We start from the raw sequence: 20,848 nt of genomic DNA on the forward strand, positions 1-20,848 counted from the left end.
CTTTCACGCTGAACTTTCACTAGTCTCGAAAACCTCCCGTTTCCTTCTCCCATTGGCCCGAAGGAGACGGCTTCACTTTCACGGGCCGGAGAACCAGTCGACGGAGGGATTTTCGTGCGCGGCGGTCGTTTAAATCGCGGCGATGTCTTTATTAACGAACCGGCTGGAAAAGCAACGGCAGCCATACGGGGGCCCCGCCACGAACTGGAAATCTGAATCGACGCTGATTGGGGGATTCGCGGTCTTGTTTGCTTTTTAGATCGTCGAAAAATCCGCTGCGATGAATAGGCGTTCCAGGAACGTGTTCCGACTCTCGCGGCGTGCCCGGTACTCGTTTCGCAGAGGAAGAAAAATTGCAAGGTGAACGGAACCGCGTCGAAGAGAGATAATCGAAATCTAATCCACCCGTTAACGCGTATATTTAATGCTAACGATCTATGGAAATATGAAAACATATGCTGAACGTACACAGAACATATATGCAAAACGGAGTCCTAATACTATCATATTATTTTATGAAGCGTATTCTGCATACACACATACGCATTTCGTTAACAATAGCCGTAATACCAGAACGCATTGTGTTGCCGTCAAAGACTCTAAAGCTCTCTTAAATTCCTCGTTTAGAGCGAGTCTCGTTTCCCAGCGAGTGCCACGAAAATCTTTTCTCTAGAACGAGGTTCGCATTGGGAAGAAAGTGCAGTCGATTGCATTCAACGTGGTAGACGCGTCCCACCCCCGTGCGACATAATTCCCTTATTCCCCTATTCCTCCATTCCGGTTTACTGGAATTCCAAAGATTCGCTGGTTTCACGTACCGAGGTTTCGCTACGAAATTCGATTTTTTTCGTTCCCTTTCCCCCGGCCTTTTTATACATTTTTCGTCCCGTTCCAGCGGCAGGTGCGAAACACGCCGTAAATTCAAACGCTTCCCCCCCCCCTCGAAACATTTCTGGCCCACCCTTGCCCCGTTCTTACGCAATATATCGTGTCAGAAATCTTTTCGGCGAAATTAAAGCTTTCCTACTCCTTGCGCCACAATTTTCCACCTACTCCGCACACTCGTCGGGATATGAGCCGTTCACTGCACTAATCGATCAACTCCATGTTTTTGAAAAATCTGAAATTTAAGCACTTGGTACAGTCGTAACTTTTGACGAAATTACAAAAATATATATCACGACTAAATCTTTGATTACGTAGACTCTTATAGTCTAAACGATATTTAATGTTAACAGAAATTTCCAACCCTAATCGTCTCACCTGTGAACGAGTTACTAGAGATCGAGGGAAAATCTTCAGAATCGGCCAGGTCTTCGTCGATACTTCGCGTCCGTGCAGAAGGCACTAAGATTAGAGAAGCGCAGAGAGGGCTGGGACCTAAAAGAGTCTGGGAGGAAGACGAAGAACTGGGAGGGTGGATTCGGCGCCGAGGAACAACAAGAAGACAAGGGGGAGGTGGGCCAGCGTTAAAAAAGAGAAGTCGATGCACGAATCGAGATGCAATTTAATCCACGGCCAGGTTCGTCTTCTGCCACTACGGAACGACGGGGCTGAAGTTGGTAGTCCTCTCGAGCTCACTTGACGTGAATGAGGTGACAGGCATTGTTCCACATGTTCTCGTGTACTCTCTTCTCTTGCCCCCCCTTTGATCGCATGTATAATGCGTTCCCCGCGTGCACGCGGCACCTTTTTGAGATTTCTCCTCTTCTGCTTCTTCAGCTCGCAACCACTAGCGCCCCGTCTTCTCTTCTTTCCGCCATCTTCGTTTTCTTCCTCTTCTTTTCTTCTGGCTCTACTCGCGTCCACGGAATTGACAACAATTCGTGCATTTATCGCCGCTTCGATGAACTCCTCCGCGAGTGGGGGTTTTTAGTTCCACGGGTCCGTGAGCTGGATTATTCCTGGCAGCGATTTTATTGTGGCTTTAAATTTCGCTTTATGACTCCTGAAAGAAGAGAAGGTACGAAATTCATGTTTCCTGCCGGTGCGTTGTTACTGAGCGATTCGCCAGTCGTGGTCGCAGCGTCCGGGAATGTATTATCGCGATGTAAAACGATGGGGGAATCATTGAACCAAGGATGTAGACTATCATGGTTCCCTTTCCTTTATCAGTCGACCGCTAGAATTATCAGTCGTTCGAATGAAATGTATTTAAGTACCGGACTGAAAAACATCTCGCCTCGTGTTAAAGTGGTTTCAATTAATTAGCGAAATATTATGGTCAGCGTACAGTCAGTTTTCTTCTTAATGACTGTGCAGATGTGGGCATACGGTCATTCATTTAATTTGATGGAATATTAAATTTTTGGTGCTAACCTGAAATACAATTTGCAGTCAATGCTATCACTACTATAACATTCTGTAGATGTATATTTTATTAATTATATTCTCTCCTAAAATTTTATTATGATTGTAGCAGGTTACGGTTTAATGGGATCCGAATTTATTTAGGCGGGAACGATAAGCGAGGCTGCGCATTAACATTCACGTCTTAATTGTTAGTCGAATCATGGACCGTCGTGGGAGTATCTCACGTCGGATTTTCGGAACGCAGGCATGCGCTGCGCCGTTTCACGAGATCTCACGTTCTTCGGGCCGAGTTCCATCTCACTGAGTCAGTCGTAGCCAACGGCGATTAAAATCTCGATGTGACTACACGAAATTCTAAAGAATTCGTTCAAACGGAACGGCACGATCGTCGAAAACGCTCCGTCAATTCGCGGAAACCGCATCATTTACTAGAATTCGATGGAGGTAGTACAAAATGAAACAGAGAAGGAAAAGTTTAGTTACGCGGTCTGATCACCAGATTTGCAAACGAATAAACAACATTAATTATATTTTCCACCACCCAGTTATCGTTCCTTAACTTTACAAGAAAGCTCCACCCACACGTTTCCTCCTCTAAATCAAAAACTTGCTCCTCTTTCCCTAGGATCCCTTCGCGATTACTTTACCTCGTGCCTTCATCGTTCGTCGCTTATGAACGCACTTCGACACATTTTATCATCATCAACCACGGCCGTAAACTCGTTCCAACTTTCCCGTGGTTTCGAAGAGCGGAAACCCAAAACGGCGACGCGAAGCGAAACGCGTCTCTCTATCGCCGGCGTTAATAACTCCATCGGAGCCGCAACATTCGCGGCAATTCGAGTGTAATCGACGCCCGGTTGAACAAACATCGTTCCGGTTAAACGTGCAATAAAAATGGTAATGCCTCGTGCGGTCGCGGAGGCTAGACGCTGCGCTTAAACTGTTAACGACACTCCAACGACGCGCATTTCGCGTTATTACCGTGCATTTACGACATCTTTACACCGGTACCGGCAACAGGTTGCAGCGGCACCCCCGGTGCATTTATTACGCATGCAGTAAACCGAATAAGTCCTGCTTTGTTAAACGAGCCGGCTCCCCATGGGAACAGAATCATTTCGGCAAGTTAGTCTCCGCTTTGTTACGCCGCTGTTCTCCGCCGTCTCATTAAATTAAGAGATGCTAGGAAATTAGCTGGCAATACGCCCCCCCCCCCCCTCTACTCGTGCCGCGGTGCAACGCGGGATCGTTTTCTCCGGATATTTGCGAGATTTATTTTGTAGTGTGTCGACAGTCGAGGGTTTGTTTAATTTTTCACTAAATTGTCATTCGAAATGTTTCGAGGTACTTGACAGAAATTTTAAGGAACGATACAATCAATCTCATGAATAATCGTATTCTATGTCCCTTAGAAGAATGTGCAAACGTGCACGAAGTTGCAGAAACGTTTCACCGAGCGTCCAGAGCTGCGTGTTACAAAACGATGCAGCTTTAATCGTAGTCGAACCATCGGCCAAATTAATTAAGCCTACGGAGGTCCGTAATTAAATCGCCTTCAAATCAGTTGGACCGTCTAATGAATATTCCGGACCTGCTCGTACCGCATAGGCGCATTCCTCGCCAGATTAGACTGTATCGAGCTGTATTAGATACACCCACATTCCCCACTGTCTGTAAAATATACATCCACGCAATATTTTATTTAGCTCGATGGAATATTCAATTGTTTTACTACATGTTTCAATAAAAGAAATTCCAGGGTGGTTATTTTATGAAAGTTTGTTTTCGCGAGATAAGGAGGAGTCCGTGAAAGCTGCCTAGCGACATTTAAGAAATTTATCGCTCCTCGTTTCCACCTGAAAGGTGCAATTTTCTAAGGAACTCCGCGTTCCAACGTTTTCGAATCGAATTCCGGCGCCTCGACGCGGGTGGCGTGAAGCGACAGCAGGGGTGGTTTTACAACGTTAAAACCCATTGTCCGATATTGCAAGCACTGCAACAGTTCCCCATTGTTGTCGTTCGACACGTAGTAACAGAAGAACCTGGCCCTCGACCAGGATCATCGAGCACGTTCGAAAATCGAGGCTAGCGTGCTTTAGGTATAAAAATAAGTATAAAGGAAAGCCTCGGTTTCGCCTCAGCAAATTGTTATTTATGTATCGTCTTTCTATTGGAATTGTCTTCAAACCTGAAAGGATTGTAATATTGGGTTGTCCAGAAAGTTGGTGCCAATTTTTAAGAAAAATTCAAAGACACGTTTGAATATTGATATACATCTATTGAATTACATAGGGACCATTTTGTTTTCAACCATTCCGATACATTCAGACCTGTATCACCTATTAAAAATTCGCGTAGACTTTCCAGACGAACCAATATAAACGAGAATATAATTATTGGAATTTAATAAAGAAGAAAAAGAAGAAGAAGAGAAGCGTACCTCATCCACCTCGTTTTCTTTTTCTTTTCGATTATTATCGTTGGCCACGGTGAAAGAAACGCCAAGACAAAATCAAAGTTCATTTTCTGTCCACTCTAATCGCTTGGGGTGCGCTGCACTTTCAGGGGCCCCCATTAATGTTGTGAATTCTTGCATCACAACAAAATATTTGCTTTTCAGCGGGACCTGTTTGTATAGGTGCACGCGGGCCTTCCAAGGTCCCCGGTTCTTTCTTTCAATTCTTTTGCCCTCTCGTTTCCTACCAAGAAGTTCCTTCGTCTCCTTTTCCACGGTCCCACCGCGCGTACTAACCACCCCGAAAACGTTCGTCCGCGAACAACACGTGACGACTGCAATTTATGCTCGCCTACGCTTCCCTGCTTTTCGTATTTTCCCTTCCATTCGGGAACAGGCGTTTCCCCGGTCGTCACTGTATCAAAGATTCACGGGAGAGACGGCATAATGTGCAGAAAAATATTGCTACGCCATTGTGTTGCTTTACCAGAGGGGTTGTACTCTATAGAGGGTGCTTCGCGAAGTATAGCTAGGGTTGTACAATAGTAGTACGTATGTATCTTTTGAGGTGAAAAACTTAAATTATCCGGTATCGCGTGAAGTTTCTAGTCGCTAATATAAATAATACAGCAACAGCTGCACTGATGATGTAGAATATAACAACGTAATAACGTTATTCCAACACCAGTAAGAATACCAAGAACTCATCCGACACCTTAGCGTTTAACCAAATTGCACCGCAACGATACGCAAGCACCGTCACTTATCGCGGTGAATGTTTGACGATCGCTTCTCGCTTGTCTCCTCGTTGAAATTCCCAGCGCAGAATTTACGGGTCACGCCGCGTTTCTTCCCAGCAGTGGCGTCGCCGAGACTAGTTGCGACGTCCAAAGGTGTGCAAAATTTCTATGCGCCAAATTTGGTTGTCTGCAAACAACTTGCAAAGGCTTAATTTAATATTTTAAGACATATACGTCAGCTTGTGAAAGAAACTAGAATTATTTGACGAAACAATACCGTTTGAACCTCGATACGTGATCTGAAAGATACATGGGGCCCATAGAGGGTTAAAATATTCGCGTGTAACGAAGGTAGATAAATTTTTGTAATAATAAAAATAATAAAATTAAGAAACGTTTTCTAATTCTTTCATATACCATTGCCTCTTCGGTTTAATGATTTTATAAACGTTCCTCGGCGTGGTCTCAGCGAATCTATATTACGACGAATAATAATTACGAATTACCTCCGATAATCGCTAATTTCGCATAATGACCGCGGCTTATCTCGCAATGGCGAGGCTCGCGCTCGAAATCAAGCCATTCGCGTTGCATTACGATCGCATTATGATTACCGGCTAGGTAATTTGCGAGCGGCCGTAATGCCCTCCTCATGGCCCGCAACGTTTTGCAACTCGAATTGCACTTATCTGTTGCTCTCTATCATTGCTCTTTGTGCCTGGAGGGATCATCAATGCTTTTTGCAACAGCCAACAGTAAATGGACCTTACTCGATCGTTTCTCTCACTCGTCGTTTCTCGTATTTCCGTTCCGCCGCCTTTTCGATGTTTCGCCTCGCCAACAATCGTGGCTTGCCCCGTTCGATCAAGGTCGCCTAATTATCGTGCCGTTGCCACATCGAGGTCAACCGGGTGAAAACTTCTACTTTTCCGTGTTTCGAGTCCCCCGTCTTGTCATTATCGAATCGCTTGCAACGACTATTTCTGGAGAAATCAATGGCTGGAAGTAAAAATAACGATTGATATTGAGAAGATATTCATGCGTGAATTGTATCAACTTATCGTAAAGAAAACGTAGATATGTGTATAAGTGAAAGCTGGACTTCGGATGCATGCACGCTCAATGCAAACACAACTAATATCTCCGCTAAAAAATATCAAGCCCACCAGCGCTCGAACGACGGAAACCTATTATACATAGTTGTCGAGCGCGCACTCTCGCCGCTCGCGCAGGCATTCAAGTCTCCAGGTCTCCAGGCGCGATTAAATTTCAAACCTGGCCCAAATTACGATCGTCGCGCAGCTCGCGTCTTCCCTGCTCGCCAACAAAGCTCGACCACCGGCAATCCAAAGGGAACGCAACAGTTGCACCCCGCGGACACCCAGAAACCCGAGGAAAAAGGGTTGTTCTCGCCTCGACACCCCGGGAGAAGGGGAGAGAAAAAAAGGGAACTCATCGTCGCGTAATTTGCGGCGCGCGTTCCTTCCCTGTCGGCTCTCGAATTCGATTAAACGCGGAACGTATAATTTCTTCCCCTTTCGATTCCTGGTTGCGGTCTACGCCTCGTCAATGGAAAGCCGCAATTTTTTTTCTTCTTCCTTCGTCCACCTCCTCCAACCTCGAGCAAACACCCCGTCGCGAAACAGTCCGTCGAACCGGGAAAAACCATTCCACGTAGCCGTCACGGTTTCGTGTTACCCTCGAGGACGAGTGTTACGAGCAGGCCGGATGTCGAACGGCCGGAAGTAAATATTATTCCCGTAGGTGCATCGAGAGAGCTCGAAGCTCTCCCAGGAACGCTACAATGCGCCGATTGTATGCGTTCCGCGTCCATTCAGCGTTTGGAAACGGTTCGCGTAGGCCAGAGGAGCGCAATGTTCCTTTTCAACCGACGTGGACCAAATTCTCGGATAAATTGTTTAGGATTAACCAATGGAAGGTGAGCAGGATCCTCGTTCGTCGTTCGATCGGTGAGAATTACTGGTCGATTTGCAGGGTTTCGTATTGAACCGATGACGACTCATGTAAGTGAAACCAGACGTTCTGTTAGTTAACTATGACCAAAAGTGAGGGAAGATTTGGTATAAAATGAAAGTATGACTTACGTTTGAATTATATTTGCGATCGAGCAACAGCTTTCACGAGGAAACGGAGATCATTCCGTGGACAGCAATGAGTCGAATAAAATTTTGTGTAAAACTCCGTCGCTGTGGAAAAGTGAATTTTAAAATAAATTTTGTACAATGTTGAATGGAATTGTCGAAAGAGTTACTGTTTACTACATTATTTCAATCTCGCTCGAAAAACATAATTTTGCTTTACACGCGAGGGAAAATGGTTGCGCACCGCTGGTAGGCAAACGAAAATCCGTCGAAGGCTGAACGTCGGGCTGAATCTCGGGTCGCTTGAGGCGACGGAGGAGCAGGGAGAGGAGGGTGGCTATTTTTCAAATTTCCCGGTACGGATTGGGAGATCTAGAGAGCCTCCGTACCTTTTGTCGAGCCGTCCACTCGGATTCTTCTCGCGAAACGGTTCACTGGAGGACGACGATTACCGGCCGCTTTCTTCGTTTCCCGTATCGCTCGCTCATCTTCTCGGCTCTTTTAATGTGGATTCGTTCGGTTTCTTCGTGACTCGCAATCGTGACGGGACGTCTTTGATGACAGCTACGCAGCCGGATTCGGATTGTTTTCTTTTCTCGTTCCTCGCTTTTCTCCCCGGCGTTCTCTCCGTCTGAGAATCGGATCTCCTTGGATTTCGTTTCTTCGGCTTCCTCGACTCCAAATGCCTGCAAATTTCGTACACGTATTAGAGTATAAAAATGCAAAAGTATTTCGTGAGAAGTACTCGCATCGGCAACTTCAAGAAGACAGTGTTATTGCGGGATAAAGTATATCTCTTATGGAGCAGTATATTTTGTACCTTTTTTTTTAGATATTTAAAAAGAAAGGAATGGTTGCTCCTGAAGGTAACAGGATCGACGCGTCAGGGTTTCGAACAAATTCGAGCCGCCCTTGGTGGAACCGGAGCAAGATCGTAAGAGGAAGGGAGAAACGAATGGTGGAGGGGGTTAGCAGTAGCCACCCCTGCTGGACGAGTCCATTTTCCTCGACGCGGGGGTGTCGACTATGCGTGCTCAGTCCCAGGACTTCGGGTTCCCGAAGTCTGCGTGGAATTCCTGGAAGGGAAGATTTATTTTTCTGAAGAGGACGCCTAATGGCGTGCCACGAACCGAGAAACTCTAAAGTGGCTAAGTTACGACCTTGTAACGGAGGCTTCCATAATGTCGGCGTCGATTCACCGTTCCCTCTTTTTCTCCACCCGTCTTCTTTCGTCCTTTCGTCTTCGTCTCCTCAGTTTTCTGAAAATTCGGTCCAAAGGGGTGCATCCTTCGACGCTGTTCTGCTGGCTGCGAAAAAAAAAGAGAAACAGACGGGTGGCCTTGGTCTTCAGAAATTCACGCGCATTCGAAGTGGTAAAAAATTGTTAACCCTCCCTTGTGCTATTATCGCTTTTTATCCCGCGAGAACTTGTTAAGGTCCAATCAACGCCTCGACCACAACTGCGGTAATTTATTCAAGTGTTCACACTTCCGAAGAGCTTTGGGGCCTATCTTGGAAACGGAACTCTAGAGATAGACTGTGCTTTCGCTTCTAGTGATAATTACAAACTGAAGTAGTTTATAGTAGCGATAGGCAGTCGATCATCGATATATTTGTACGCAAGTGCAACAGCCCGGAGGATATTGATTTATCCAAGTCAGCGCAATTTATGTTACCATAGGACATGCACACACGCACAGTCAGTTCCATAAATATTCGTACCCTGTGTTTATTGAACGAAGTTGTCTAAATAAAATGATAAATACATACATGTGCAAAGTTCATGTACGTATTTGCAATGAAACATTTATTCGGAAACATCAAACCTATAATTTGATTTACAGAAATTCTTCAAGAGACCCAGAGAGAACGAATACTTATGGAACTGACTGTATATTCGTAATTGCATGTCGATACATGCGCCGAGGTTACGTTCGAAAACATCGCTGTAGATGCTCCTTACCTTTTTACAAGGTGCTTCAAATCCGAAAGGCGACGCACCTACGCAAACGCTTTTAACCGAAGGGTTGCCGAGAATCATTCGAAGCAAGAACAAGCAGAAGTTTCGTTCCAAGGCGAAGCATATCTGAAGAGAAGATCAGCACCACGCTTGTCGAATGTCGGAATCGGTCTGCCGGGGCGAAATTCTCCGCTGGTTCTATATTTTTCACGAAACCGTAGCACCGATTCACGTCACGACGATTTTCAACCAAGTCCTGTCCCTTCGAGTCCCTCCCTTTCCAGTGTCCTCTGAAAGCGACGTCCGTGCCTCGGATTTCCCGTGAACAGAGACGAACGAAGATTCTGCGAACAATAATGGTAAACTCTTGTAAATAAAACTGCATTTCGCTGCGTCTTACACTTGCGAATATGTACAATTGAACCTAAGGCATAGAAAAATAAATTCTTTTAAGTTCTTTAATTCTTAAAGTGGACTTAGCGAGGCAAGTTAGACGTTTATTATCGAATAATTCCCTTCTTAAGGAAGCCTTAAATTACAAAGAATTCTGTCACGTCTATAATTGAATTGAGAGTTTTAGTCGTGGAACGCAGAGCTGTGTTTCGCGATAAACTAACGAACGCTTATCTGAATAATTATTCGATAGTGTATAAAAATCGCGAGGGAACGGCCACACGTTGACGTTAGTCGGCATTTATTATTACAATAAAAATCTTGCCCCGTCTCTGCTCGTGAAATCTTTCGACCGCGGTCAAATTATCCGCCGAAACCGGAATTCTAAAAAAGAAACCCGCTGGAGAAGGGGGATGGTAGAGAAGGGAGGGTGGGACGGGAGGAGAGGGGGAGGGTAGGGGTCGAAATAAGACAATTGCATTTCAAGAAAGTCGAAAACGATATTAGCAACCTGCTCGTGTTTACGATCCTGTTTCCACGATGTCTCTCGATTTCGAAGCAACCGAGCTACAATGTAAATAAAACGCTCGCCTCCTATAAACTTCGGAAGGAGGAGAAATAACGAGCCGCGGGGAAGAAAAGCTGAGGAGCCGTCTTGTAATTTAACGTAGGAAAGAAACCGGTTTCCCGCAAAACATAGAAACGAGTCTTCTTCTCTCGTTCATCCACCGCGATGGACGAAGAAAAGAAAAGAGAAAAAAAAAAAAAGAAGAATAAGAAGAAAGAACGAAAAGAAGGCGACGAGCGACGGAGTGGGGAGGGATTCCCGACGCTGGAAAAGCGAACGTTTTTCGAAAAGCACGTAGGACGGAAAGATGGCGGCTTTCCACGGGGGTGAAACCTGTTGCTAAAGCCTCCGAAACCCCCCTCTCGCCGCTCAGGGAGCGCCCTAAGCTTCCAGGGCTCCTTATACCCCTGCCCCCTCCGTCCCGTTCCTACCCTTGACGGCGAACGCTTTTGAAATTCTCCTCCGTCACTGCTCGAATGGACCGCGCCACGAAAACCTGATCTTCCGTACGGTTTTCGAAATAAAATCGCTCCGATGGAATGTAAATTGACGGCTCCCCTCTCAGGCATTAGCCTGTGTTCTCGCGTGTGGTGGTTTTTGAGGAAGGAGAACATACATTTTCGTATTTTTTTAATTTTTTAAAAATTCTAGGATGTGTTTCAATAGGTTACTTAAAATGATATAAGAAAATCTTCAAGTATTCCCACGCAACAGTCAAACTCCAATAATAAACAGATCAATTTAGAGAAAGGTGGCAGCATTCGCATTTTACCACGATAAATATTTTCCCATTCCTCGTCGAGCCGTACCTCCCTAAGGGTCGCGTCGTCTACTTTAGCGATCACTGTATTAGCCCGATAAAATGTTGCCCACCACGAACGCGGAGTCGATATCCCGGGACGAGTTCTTCGAGGCGTGAATTTCGACTCGAGTCTCGCTGGCATTCCACGTGAAGCGCAAAGAAACGCGATCTCGGGTCGCACACGCGGCGTTCTAATGGCCGCGCAAAGAGGGAAGCAATTAAGCTTTCCCCCCTGATTTATTTCGGGCATAAATAATTTTGTAGAACTACTAATTATTGCCCCGCTTTGAATCTATATCTCTTCCCTCGCCATCGGGGCCGGCGCTCTCTCCCGTCCCTCCGCCTCTCACTCCCGCTCGCTCCAGCGTTCGCTCAAGATGAAAGCACCCGCTCCTGCGTGGCCAAACTTCCCGTGAAGCGATAAATTTCTAGAAACAATAGGAAACTCCGGCGCTAGACAATAGAAGAAATATATGTACCGCCTAGAGTCCCGTTCCCCGTAGACGGAAGCGCGGCTTCGAGTTTATTTCGTGGAAAAAAGGAGGGCTGCCGCGAGGGGGGTCGAAGGGGTGAGAAAGAAACGGACCAATTCGCCCGTTTCTCTCCCAAAACTGGACGAGCGTTTCTGCAGAGATTGCAAACTCCCGACCCAGCGGTTCCTTCTTCCTACCTCTTAACCCTTTCACTTGGCGCGACTTGAAAGAAGATGTTTAATATTTTACTACTATAAGCTTGGGTCATAAACTAGACTTGTGTCTAAATGATAGTGTCAGTTTTGTGTGTGGTAATTCTGTATCCTCAATTGTGAACGGTAGGTATTAAAGGGTTAACTTCACCAAACACCTTGCAACAATGATTTCTGTTACATGTATACTTTGTTAGACTTGTAAAAAAATTTCTTTTCGCAGGCGAGATGAAATTCTCCTCGCCGAAGTCAAGATAAATTGGTCAAGAATTAGCATTCCCCGAGTTCCGAACGTGACGTGCGTTCAAACGGGACGACGGGGCGGACAGGAGTCGCCTCCGCATGCCATTTAAATCTTCTCACGAATTTCCGAGAAAATATTAGCGCACAATGACGAGAGGAGTCTTACGTTTCATCGGTCCGAGGTGTTTCTTGGAAGCAACTGTATTCACCGGCGACGTGTTGCTCCGAAGATTCGTCGATTTTCTACTATTCAAAATAATGGGAAACGTCTGTTGAACGTCAGTCAATGTCAGTCCGCGTTGCTCCACCCCCATTTGCCAACGGACAGGGCACCACGGGGAAAAAAAGGCGCAACAAAACACGGAAATTGTCTATTTTTGGCCCTGGCGCAGAACTCCCGTCCCGACAATGGGGCCGAATTAGTCTGGAACGTTAATTACACCGTGCTGTCGGATGACATGTTAGCCGTCGATAAATAACGAGAGAAACAAAGCTTCGCTTTCGTACGTTTTTATCCGGGCTACAATTAAGCGGGGAGCCTGCAGTTATTACTTCGTCTCGAACGCACGGATTGAGTATAAAATTGTTCTCGGTTTCTTTTTCTTTATTCGCGGCATATTAATCCCGACATGGAATTCAACGGGTATCCTTGAAGGAGGATTAAAGTCTGCAAAAAATATCAACATCTGGAAGATTAAATATCGAGTCACTTTGTGGCAGAGCGAAGAGGCAAGGTTGAAATTCGAGAAACTTTTTGTACAACTTAATCTCGTACCGTTTTTTGTTCGTCGATGTGCCTTTTTTAATTTACTTCTATTTTTTTCAGCAAATTAGTTTTTGCGCTGTAATTACTCATCGGAGGTGCGTGCGAACGTGTTCGACCTACTTCGAGTACGGATACAATCGAAATTATTTTACTTTTAGAGATACACGAGTTGCAAACTCACGGTTAAATAATTTATTCGAGAATCTCTTGGAAATTAAAACAATATAGAATGAACCCTTTGCTTTGTAGAATAATTTCGATTGTACCCAAGAATGACATAAAGCATAGACTGTTTGCATAAACAGTTTAGCCCTTACATACGCATTCATTTAGTAGCAGTTCGTACGAAACGAATGCACTGTTTGTTAGACTTAACCACGTTTCTTTCCATTAACATTCGTACAGAGTGTATCCCTGAAGGAATGCTGAGGAATACTGTTGAAGAAGAGGAATCGTAATGAAGGAGAAAGCTGTTTTTCCTGCGTTCCTAACGACCACGACGGAAGACAAATGGAAGAAGACGTTAATTACACGAGGTCCCTGAAAATGAATTTAACCAGGTCGGGATATCTGCAAGCGAGATCTGTTAAAAGAGGGAAAGAGGCGTGCCTGCTTCTTGCGTTACTCGACTAAGCCCCGAGTCTCCCGCTGAGAACATTGCCACGCCGGGTTTTGCCAAATAGTTTCTCGAAAAACGCGGTGCACTTGCTCCTCGAGGGGGAGGGACAGGTAGACGGCCGAGACGGAGCCACGGTGGAGGAACGTCTCACCTGCCCTCGATTTTTCCTTCCTTTGCGAACGGACGGATGATCGATCACCGAAAACGAGGAGGAACGCTGAACGCTAACGAATGATCTCTAAATTTCTGCTCCGAACAATGAACGCGTTCCAGGATCCACGCTAACAAAGTCGAGCTGTGCGAACTACTTTCTCTTCGTGCTTTGTAAAAGTTTCGTTCGAGAACCATATAAAAAATCAAGTTTCTTAAATTTTAGTCAAGTACCGAAACAATAGAATCGATTCCACGCTGTGCCTTCCCTTTTCCTGCGTGTTCTTCTCCGGGTTGGTCATTCGATCTCCCTGTTAACTAATGAGTGATCGGGCCAGAAAACACGTGCAACGGCCAACGGATCTCGCGTCTTTGCCTTCGCTTTCGATGGTCCCTCATTACTCCGGCGAGTTCGAGTAACGACCTCGACGAGATCTCGAATGGTTTTTTGTATCGCGGGGTCGAAGTCTCTCGCCGCTGATCAGAATCGTGCGATAACGTTCTCTCGGTACGTCGTCGTCGTAAATTATGGCGATCGAGTTCGGCGCGGGCTCCGTTTCTTCAGGATTCGAAGGTGAATATCTGCGGAGGATCCTTCCATCCTTGAGACGAGCCAGGGATCGTAGCTACGAGCACACTTCCCGCTGCTAGCGGGATACCGAGTAAATCCGCGTTGATATCTCTTTATCCGTCCTCCTCTCTCTTTTTGCTCGTTCCGGGGGAAGTCCTGGAACAGAATGTTTCCACGCCGAGTCAACGGAGGCCATTAAAGCTGTCGATAATCGACGCTGCAAACCCGGTAACGAGTGGCCGATACTTTTCCAGCGAACCTCGCGACGACGTAAATTTACGTCGTAAATTTTATAGGTTTCGCCGAGTCACACCGCCACGGTATGTTCATTAGTATAACCTGCTATATCAATCATCATTTCTTCATCCTGCAATCTCAAAAGTTTCACGACTTCATCCACTCCATAACAAACCTATTTCACCATTTAATATTACGAGCCTGATTTTAATGTCTTCTTACTTAATTTATATTCGTTTTAAATTATAAATACAAAAATTCTAGTTATCATAGTCTCGACAACCATAGAAGAAAGTTACGCTTCGCCTTGGACGAATTCTTCCCGACGTGCCTTTCCCACGAAAACCAAGAATGGAGTTTCAGTGTTCTCAAGAAAAGTGAAGGTACAGGTTTCTTGTCACGGCCGCTGCAAACTTCCCTCGAAACTTTATTTACTAAACATCCGGACACTTTCATTTTCACTTCATTCCACTTCGCGTAGATGCGTTAACAACAAAAGGCGAACGAACACGAGAGGAACGAAGCAGTTTAGACCTAATGGCCTTTCCTTAACGAATGTTTTCTTTGTCTTGGTCAAACAACAGGGTCCTGGAACCCTGTTGCCCGTGGAAGCTTAACGGAGAGATAAATAAGTTTAAATTCTTCAAGGCTGGAAGAGAGGAGGAGCCTCTGGCGAATAAGTGCTGTTTGCAACAGTAGAATCGTCCACTCTTAGTAGAATTACCAGCTACTTCAAACTCCATTTAAGAATTACTCAATTATTAACAATGCTGCGAGTTTTGGTGACGATAAACAAATAAATTTTTCTCTTCTCCCTTTAGTTTTAAAAACGTCGCACAATTCTAGTATTGAAATTATTTGTTTCTGCTTGTCCCATATTGGTTATAGTTTCTATAATTAAGTGTATTGATATTTTATAATGTACTTTGTGGCTTCCTAGCGATCTCTTTCGCGGCAGACCACTGTCAAGCAGAAACGTCACCGTCAAAACACACCCTACTCTCGGCTGCGACAACCCCAGCAACCAAGTAAATATTCCAAGAACCTTTTGACTAAGCGCTCATTTCCTCGATCGTCTCCTTCGCGAGTCTCGTCGACTGGAACTGAATCGTCCAAATCTCGTAAGAATAATTCACAGCACCGAAGGAGTTATAAAAGTTCCAGTCGCTGCAGGAATTGCCCTTTCAGGACGTCCAGACGACGTTGTTACGACGAGCAAAATGAGCAACTGGACGTTGCTTGGACGTCGAATGAAAGTTTTAGGTGAAAACGGTACACGATGGAGACTTGTCGGTGGTAAATAATTTATGGACGCTGTGATCGAGCAAATGAACGAGCGAATATAGACTACTTTGTTATATTCGTGGTTTTGTTGATCGTCTGCGGGAATTTTAACCCTTTGCACTCGAGGACTTTGTTCTGGTATTTACGGGTATCATTTCACTCAGAGTGAGTAAGAAGTATCGCGATTTGGGAAAAAGAGGGATGTAACGGGTGGAATTTTGCCTAACCACACACCCTGTATATCGGCGAGTTGTCATGGTTGCCCAGGAAGGAATTGGCACACTGACACAGTGGCGTCCTGCATTATTAAACCGGCAAGAGCGGACTCAAGGCCGCGGCCAGGATTGGCCCCGAGCAAAAATTAGCCGCCTGTCGCTCAACCGTGGTATTAGCCCGCGAGCGAAGGCGGCTTTCGAAGCGGACCATGGCCGCTGATTCCTCTCGGAGCGAGTCCCGCGGGATCGAGACTCGTCGACCGACTCTAATTGTCGGAAGATCAACGATTCCGCGACCAGCGCTTCGTCGTTTCGACTCGGTTGTCGCTGGAACCCTGATGGCTCTCAGGCTTGGACTCTGTTGGACTCGGTTCGTTCATTTCAGGGTCAGGATTTCGTAAGAATCGAGGAAGATTTCGAGGAATCTTTCAAAGAAATGTTTCTGAAGTAACCCTTGTGGTTTCGTAGTAGAACCACCATTTTGTAATACTGTATAGGGCTGAAAGGAACGCAGTAAAATTTAACACGTTTCTAATATTGGAAGAAAACCTCCAGGCGATCTCGATCTCACAAATGCTTTCATCCGCGAGGAGTACGGCTTATTTTCGAATCCACCCAGCGACAACGTTTTTTTTGCGTCCTCTCCACGTACCGCGACACGGGAAATCTCTTGTATTATCGACGTATTTTGAATGCAGGGTGCGAGCAAGAGGAACAACGAGTGAAAAGAGGCGAGTGAAAGCGATGGGAAGGGGAAAGGATGGTCCAGAGAACGATCTTCCAAGTCCACGTTTCTCGACCCCATCTCGTTACCCCTCCCTCTGTCTCCTTCTCGCAGCTTTTACCTTCACTCTCACTCTTTGCTTTTATCTTCCCTGCCTCTGGATCCTCTCCTTCTCCCTCTGGCGTTCGAGCCCTCTCCCCTTCCTCCCCTTTCTTCCCGTTTTTCAGTATCGTCTTCCGTTCTCGTATCTCTTGCTTCCTCCTTGCCTCCGTATCCATCCACCTGCTTCACCCTTCTCTGCCACGGCACCACCCTTCGCTGGCACCCTCGCGTACCATTCGAGCTATCCAACCCCCCCTTTGGATATCTCCATACGCCACTTACCGGGCTCAGGATGTTCTCCGTGCGTACGTGCGTGGAATCTCCGAGCGCTGATAAGGCGCCACGATTACACATATTCTCGGTTTATTTGCATTTTTCAACGGGAATTTCGTCGCAGAACTATGCCACGGTAAACTTTCGTCGTGAATTAATGCTCGGAATGGTTAAATTTAAGGTTTTCTAAAAGCTTCATAAAACGAGTTCGAGAAATGCGATGAAATATAAAAAGTTACGACGATACCAAGTGCTTTGACGCTTAAATTTCAGATTTTTCAAAAAGTGGAGTTAATCGATTTGTGCAGCGCACGGGTCAATTATCCCGCAAATTTCGTCCTTAAATCCCCAAGAAATACCAACACGAAAGCGTAAACGTCTCAGAAACTTGGCAATCGGCAGCTACGTTCCCGCTCGCAGAAAATAGAAAATCAATCGGCTGGCGATTGATTTCTTTGGAACAAACTACGAATACATATTCTGACGCCGAGAAAGTATCGAAGAAACGTCAGAGGCGTGCCGTGCCGTAATGCCTCAAGTGTCCATCGAAGCGATCCACCTTCTTCGTCCTGGCGCGTTCTTCTCTTCGACGAGCAATTAAAAGCAATAAGGCTGAAGTAATCCTTCCCGCGTTAGGCGGAGGGGCCAAGTAACGCGGCGGAAAAGCAAAAGACTCGGCGATAAAAAAAGAAACATTCCTTATCGCGTACGAAGATCGTTCGCGCGATGACTTGAGCGTCACTGTCCACGTCCCGTTCCCTCGCAAGGGGTGGCCACCCTTCGCTGGACTGCAGAATGTTGTCGCTGGAGGCGGCAGCCGACGATGGTCAGAGAAAGCTGTGTCCACGGGAGACAGTGAGCTCGAGAGGGGAAAAAGAACGGCGAGATATGGGGTGGCTGGTCGGACGGCCAGCTAAGGGGGTGGACTTTAGAGTCCACCCCAAGGGGAGCGACTGGATGGTGGAGGAAACGAGGACGGAGGCAGAGAATTTACGCCCGGCAGTGAATTCCTACAGGACCTCATATCACACGCACGCACTCACGCACCGTGACGATCGTTTTCGCTGTGTGCGTACGTGCGCGAGTATGTAGATGGACGCACATGCGCGAGATAGTGTACGGCCAGGAAAATTCTCGCGCGTTCGTGAATTGTACGGGTCCTACCAAAGGGAATCCATAAATTCTGTAACACATGGACCGAGGGAATTCGCCAAGGTTCTCTCGCGATTTGCACTCATCATTTGCGAATACATATTGCGAAACAGACAAAAATCGCGCTCGCCGTAATATCGAACCCTTGATTAAGAATGTGTTTACTTTGATACGCTAGAAAAATAATATTTCGTTTCGGTATTTCTCGAGAGTTTCTTTGATCTAGGAAATTTCTCGCAGAATTGTGCGGGACCTGCGAATGGGAGGCCATAAATTCTGTAACACATGGACCGAAGGAATTTGTTAAGGTTTCTTACGATTTTGGACGACGTTATTAAACGGTGTACCGTCCTGGTCTATGTAGACACGTATCCTCAAGGTTGTAAACAGCGTCGCGTGCGTTTGAACGTGTACACGGCGACCCAAAGGGAACGTATTACTTCCGAGACTCTTCGATTCTCGAGTGTAATACGTTCTTAGACGCGTTGAATATCGTTGAGTTTATATTTGGCTCGGTAAACTTATGTCCAAAACATGCTAAACTGTTACGCGACAACGAGAAATAATTGAAAAATCGAAGGACGCGAGATTCTCATTAAACCCTAGTGGAGTAATAAATTTGCACCGAGAACGTTCTGCTGAAATTAATGACGATACCCGGGATAAACATCTTCAGCCTCGAACACCTTTCTTGAGTAATCCTGTAACGACGTCAGCTCTGCGTGCGCTCGTTACCGAAGTTAAATGTCAATAAACAGTCGCATAGACGGGAATTTCGAGGCACCTTTAACGTCGGACCAAACAGAAGCGGCAAAGCAAGGCGCCAATCACGCGCGAAGACAAACAGCGGCTGCGGACCATCGCTGATTGCCGAGGAAGTCCTTCCAGGACCTCGTACTCCTGCTGGTAGGCAGTGCTCTGCGCCACTGAAGGACAACGTACCCTGAATACGAAATCAAAAGGCGTCCGAGAACGTGCAAGTTCCGCCTCGGAAGTTCAAACATTCGCCTGAACGCGGTCGAGCTACGACGCTTAGATTCCATACTGCAATTATTAAATGCTAACTTTCGAACTAAACGAAAAAATAAGAATTCAGTTCCGTTTTTAATTAAAATTTGTTCAATGAACCCTAAATTCGAATAAACATTCCTTCGTTCATCCTAAAACATTGTCTACCATGAAACCAATGGCAACGAGAAGCTGAAATCAATGATCCCCAATGACGTAATAACAAAAAATCCTACCAAGTCTAACGTTAATCGAACTCACTATCATCCAAGCCTAATCCCGTGCGACTGACCGACGATCACCAAAGGACGAACGACTAGGAACGACGTTACGCTACTTCCGACAGTCGATCGTCGTCCACCTCCGGGCGCCCATTATATGCATCCACGCAGCGAGGCCGATCCAGGACGTCAGGAATCAACTTAGCCGATCTCCGCCAGGCGATTTGATTTCAGGGCGTGACGTCCAAAGAAGCAGATATCGAGGGATGTGTTTCGCTTGTCCAAGCCACGGCCTCGTGAATATTCCAAGCTCTAAAAGCTTCTCTTCCCCCTTTCTGCTCCGGTCTACTTGCCCAGATGTACGACGAACGAAGGGTCCATCACGTCCATAACAAGCTCCCCTCCCCTCGCCTCTTCCACCCGCTCCATCTCTTTCACTCCGAGACAGTTCGCTCCCTGTTCTCGGTGGTCTTCGTCTCTTCTCTCTACTCCCTCGTCCGAGGTTTTCTCTCCCTCGCACCCAGCCTCTCTAGGCCTCCTCGAGGAGAGCTCTCAAAGGGTCCAGAGCTATGGAGACGTTGGCACCAGGGGAGTGAACCAGCGCGCAGAGAAGGGCAGGAGAACGGAAGAGTAACGTGCCGAGGAGAGACGGAGAGAGGAACAAGAGGAAGAGAGGCTACCTACCGCGCCTACGTTAGGTAAATTCGGTGTAACTCGAGGGGATGAGGATAAGAGGCGCTCGCTGTTGAGGGGAGTGAGAGGAACGCGATAGAGAGGGATGGAGAGAGAGAGAGAGAGAGAGAAGGACACGGAGGGATAGAGAGAGAATTCGCTAGGAGGAGACCATCGCCCACAGGGGTGGACCGGTGATCGATAGCCACACACTTCGTCCGCCACCACCTTCAGACCCTGGACTCTTCCTACGGTGGATAACTCTGCAAGCTTCCCCAGCCTGCGAAAGCCTTTCACGTCGACCGAAAATCCGCGTTCGAAAACTGCGGGATTCCGCTTGGGTATCAAACGTAATTAAAGAACGCTTACGGAATTGCGTGACCACAAGGTGGTCAAGAAGAATCTTATTTGTTTCAGGGTGCCCCGCTAAAGAATCCTCTAAAAGACACAGGACTCTATGTCTATTGAAGAAAGCTCGAGTCCTATATACTGCAAATAATAAGTTGCAAACAGTTGACCAGAACGAACATAGTAGGACCCCTTCGGACCGGGGGTTGAAAAGGTTACGAAAATAACCGTCTAGTCTGAAG

The 20,848-nt window shown here is 46.3% G+C and overlaps 1 long non-coding RNA gene across 5 annotated transcripts in view; it reads right to left on the bottom strand.

The window, feature by feature from the left end:
* Window positions 1–986: 986 nt before the first annotated feature.
* The window catches only part of LOC128895400 (uncharacterized), a 32,757-nt gene continuing 12,895 nt past the window's right edge, over window positions 987–20,848 (bottom strand). Inside the window, exons 3-7 of one of the 5 annotated variants that reach the window (XR_008461776.1) lie at window positions 9,577–9,917; window positions 8,003–8,920; window positions 7,617–7,718; window positions 1,264–1,948; window positions 987–1,120 (exon numbers count right to left, since the gene is read on the bottom strand). This is a non-coding gene — a long non-coding RNA (uncharacterized LOC128895400). Of the gene's footprint in view, window positions 1,121–1,263; window positions 1,949–4,615; window positions 7,719–8,002; window positions 8,921–9,576; window positions 9,918–20,848 lie in introns of those variants that run through there. The other 4 variants (XR_008461774.1, XR_008461777.1, XR_008461778.1 and 1 more) reach the window with 4 other exon arrangements.

Source organism: Hylaeus anthracinus, unplaced genomic scaffold, assembly GCF_026225885.1.
Source record: "Hylaeus anthracinus isolate JK02 unplaced genomic scaffold, UHH_iyHylAnth1.0_haploid 5, whole genome shotgun sequence".
In the NCBI taxonomy this organism is placed as follows: domain Eukaryota; kingdom Metazoa; phylum Arthropoda; class Insecta; order Hymenoptera; family Colletidae; genus Hylaeus; species Hylaeus anthracinus.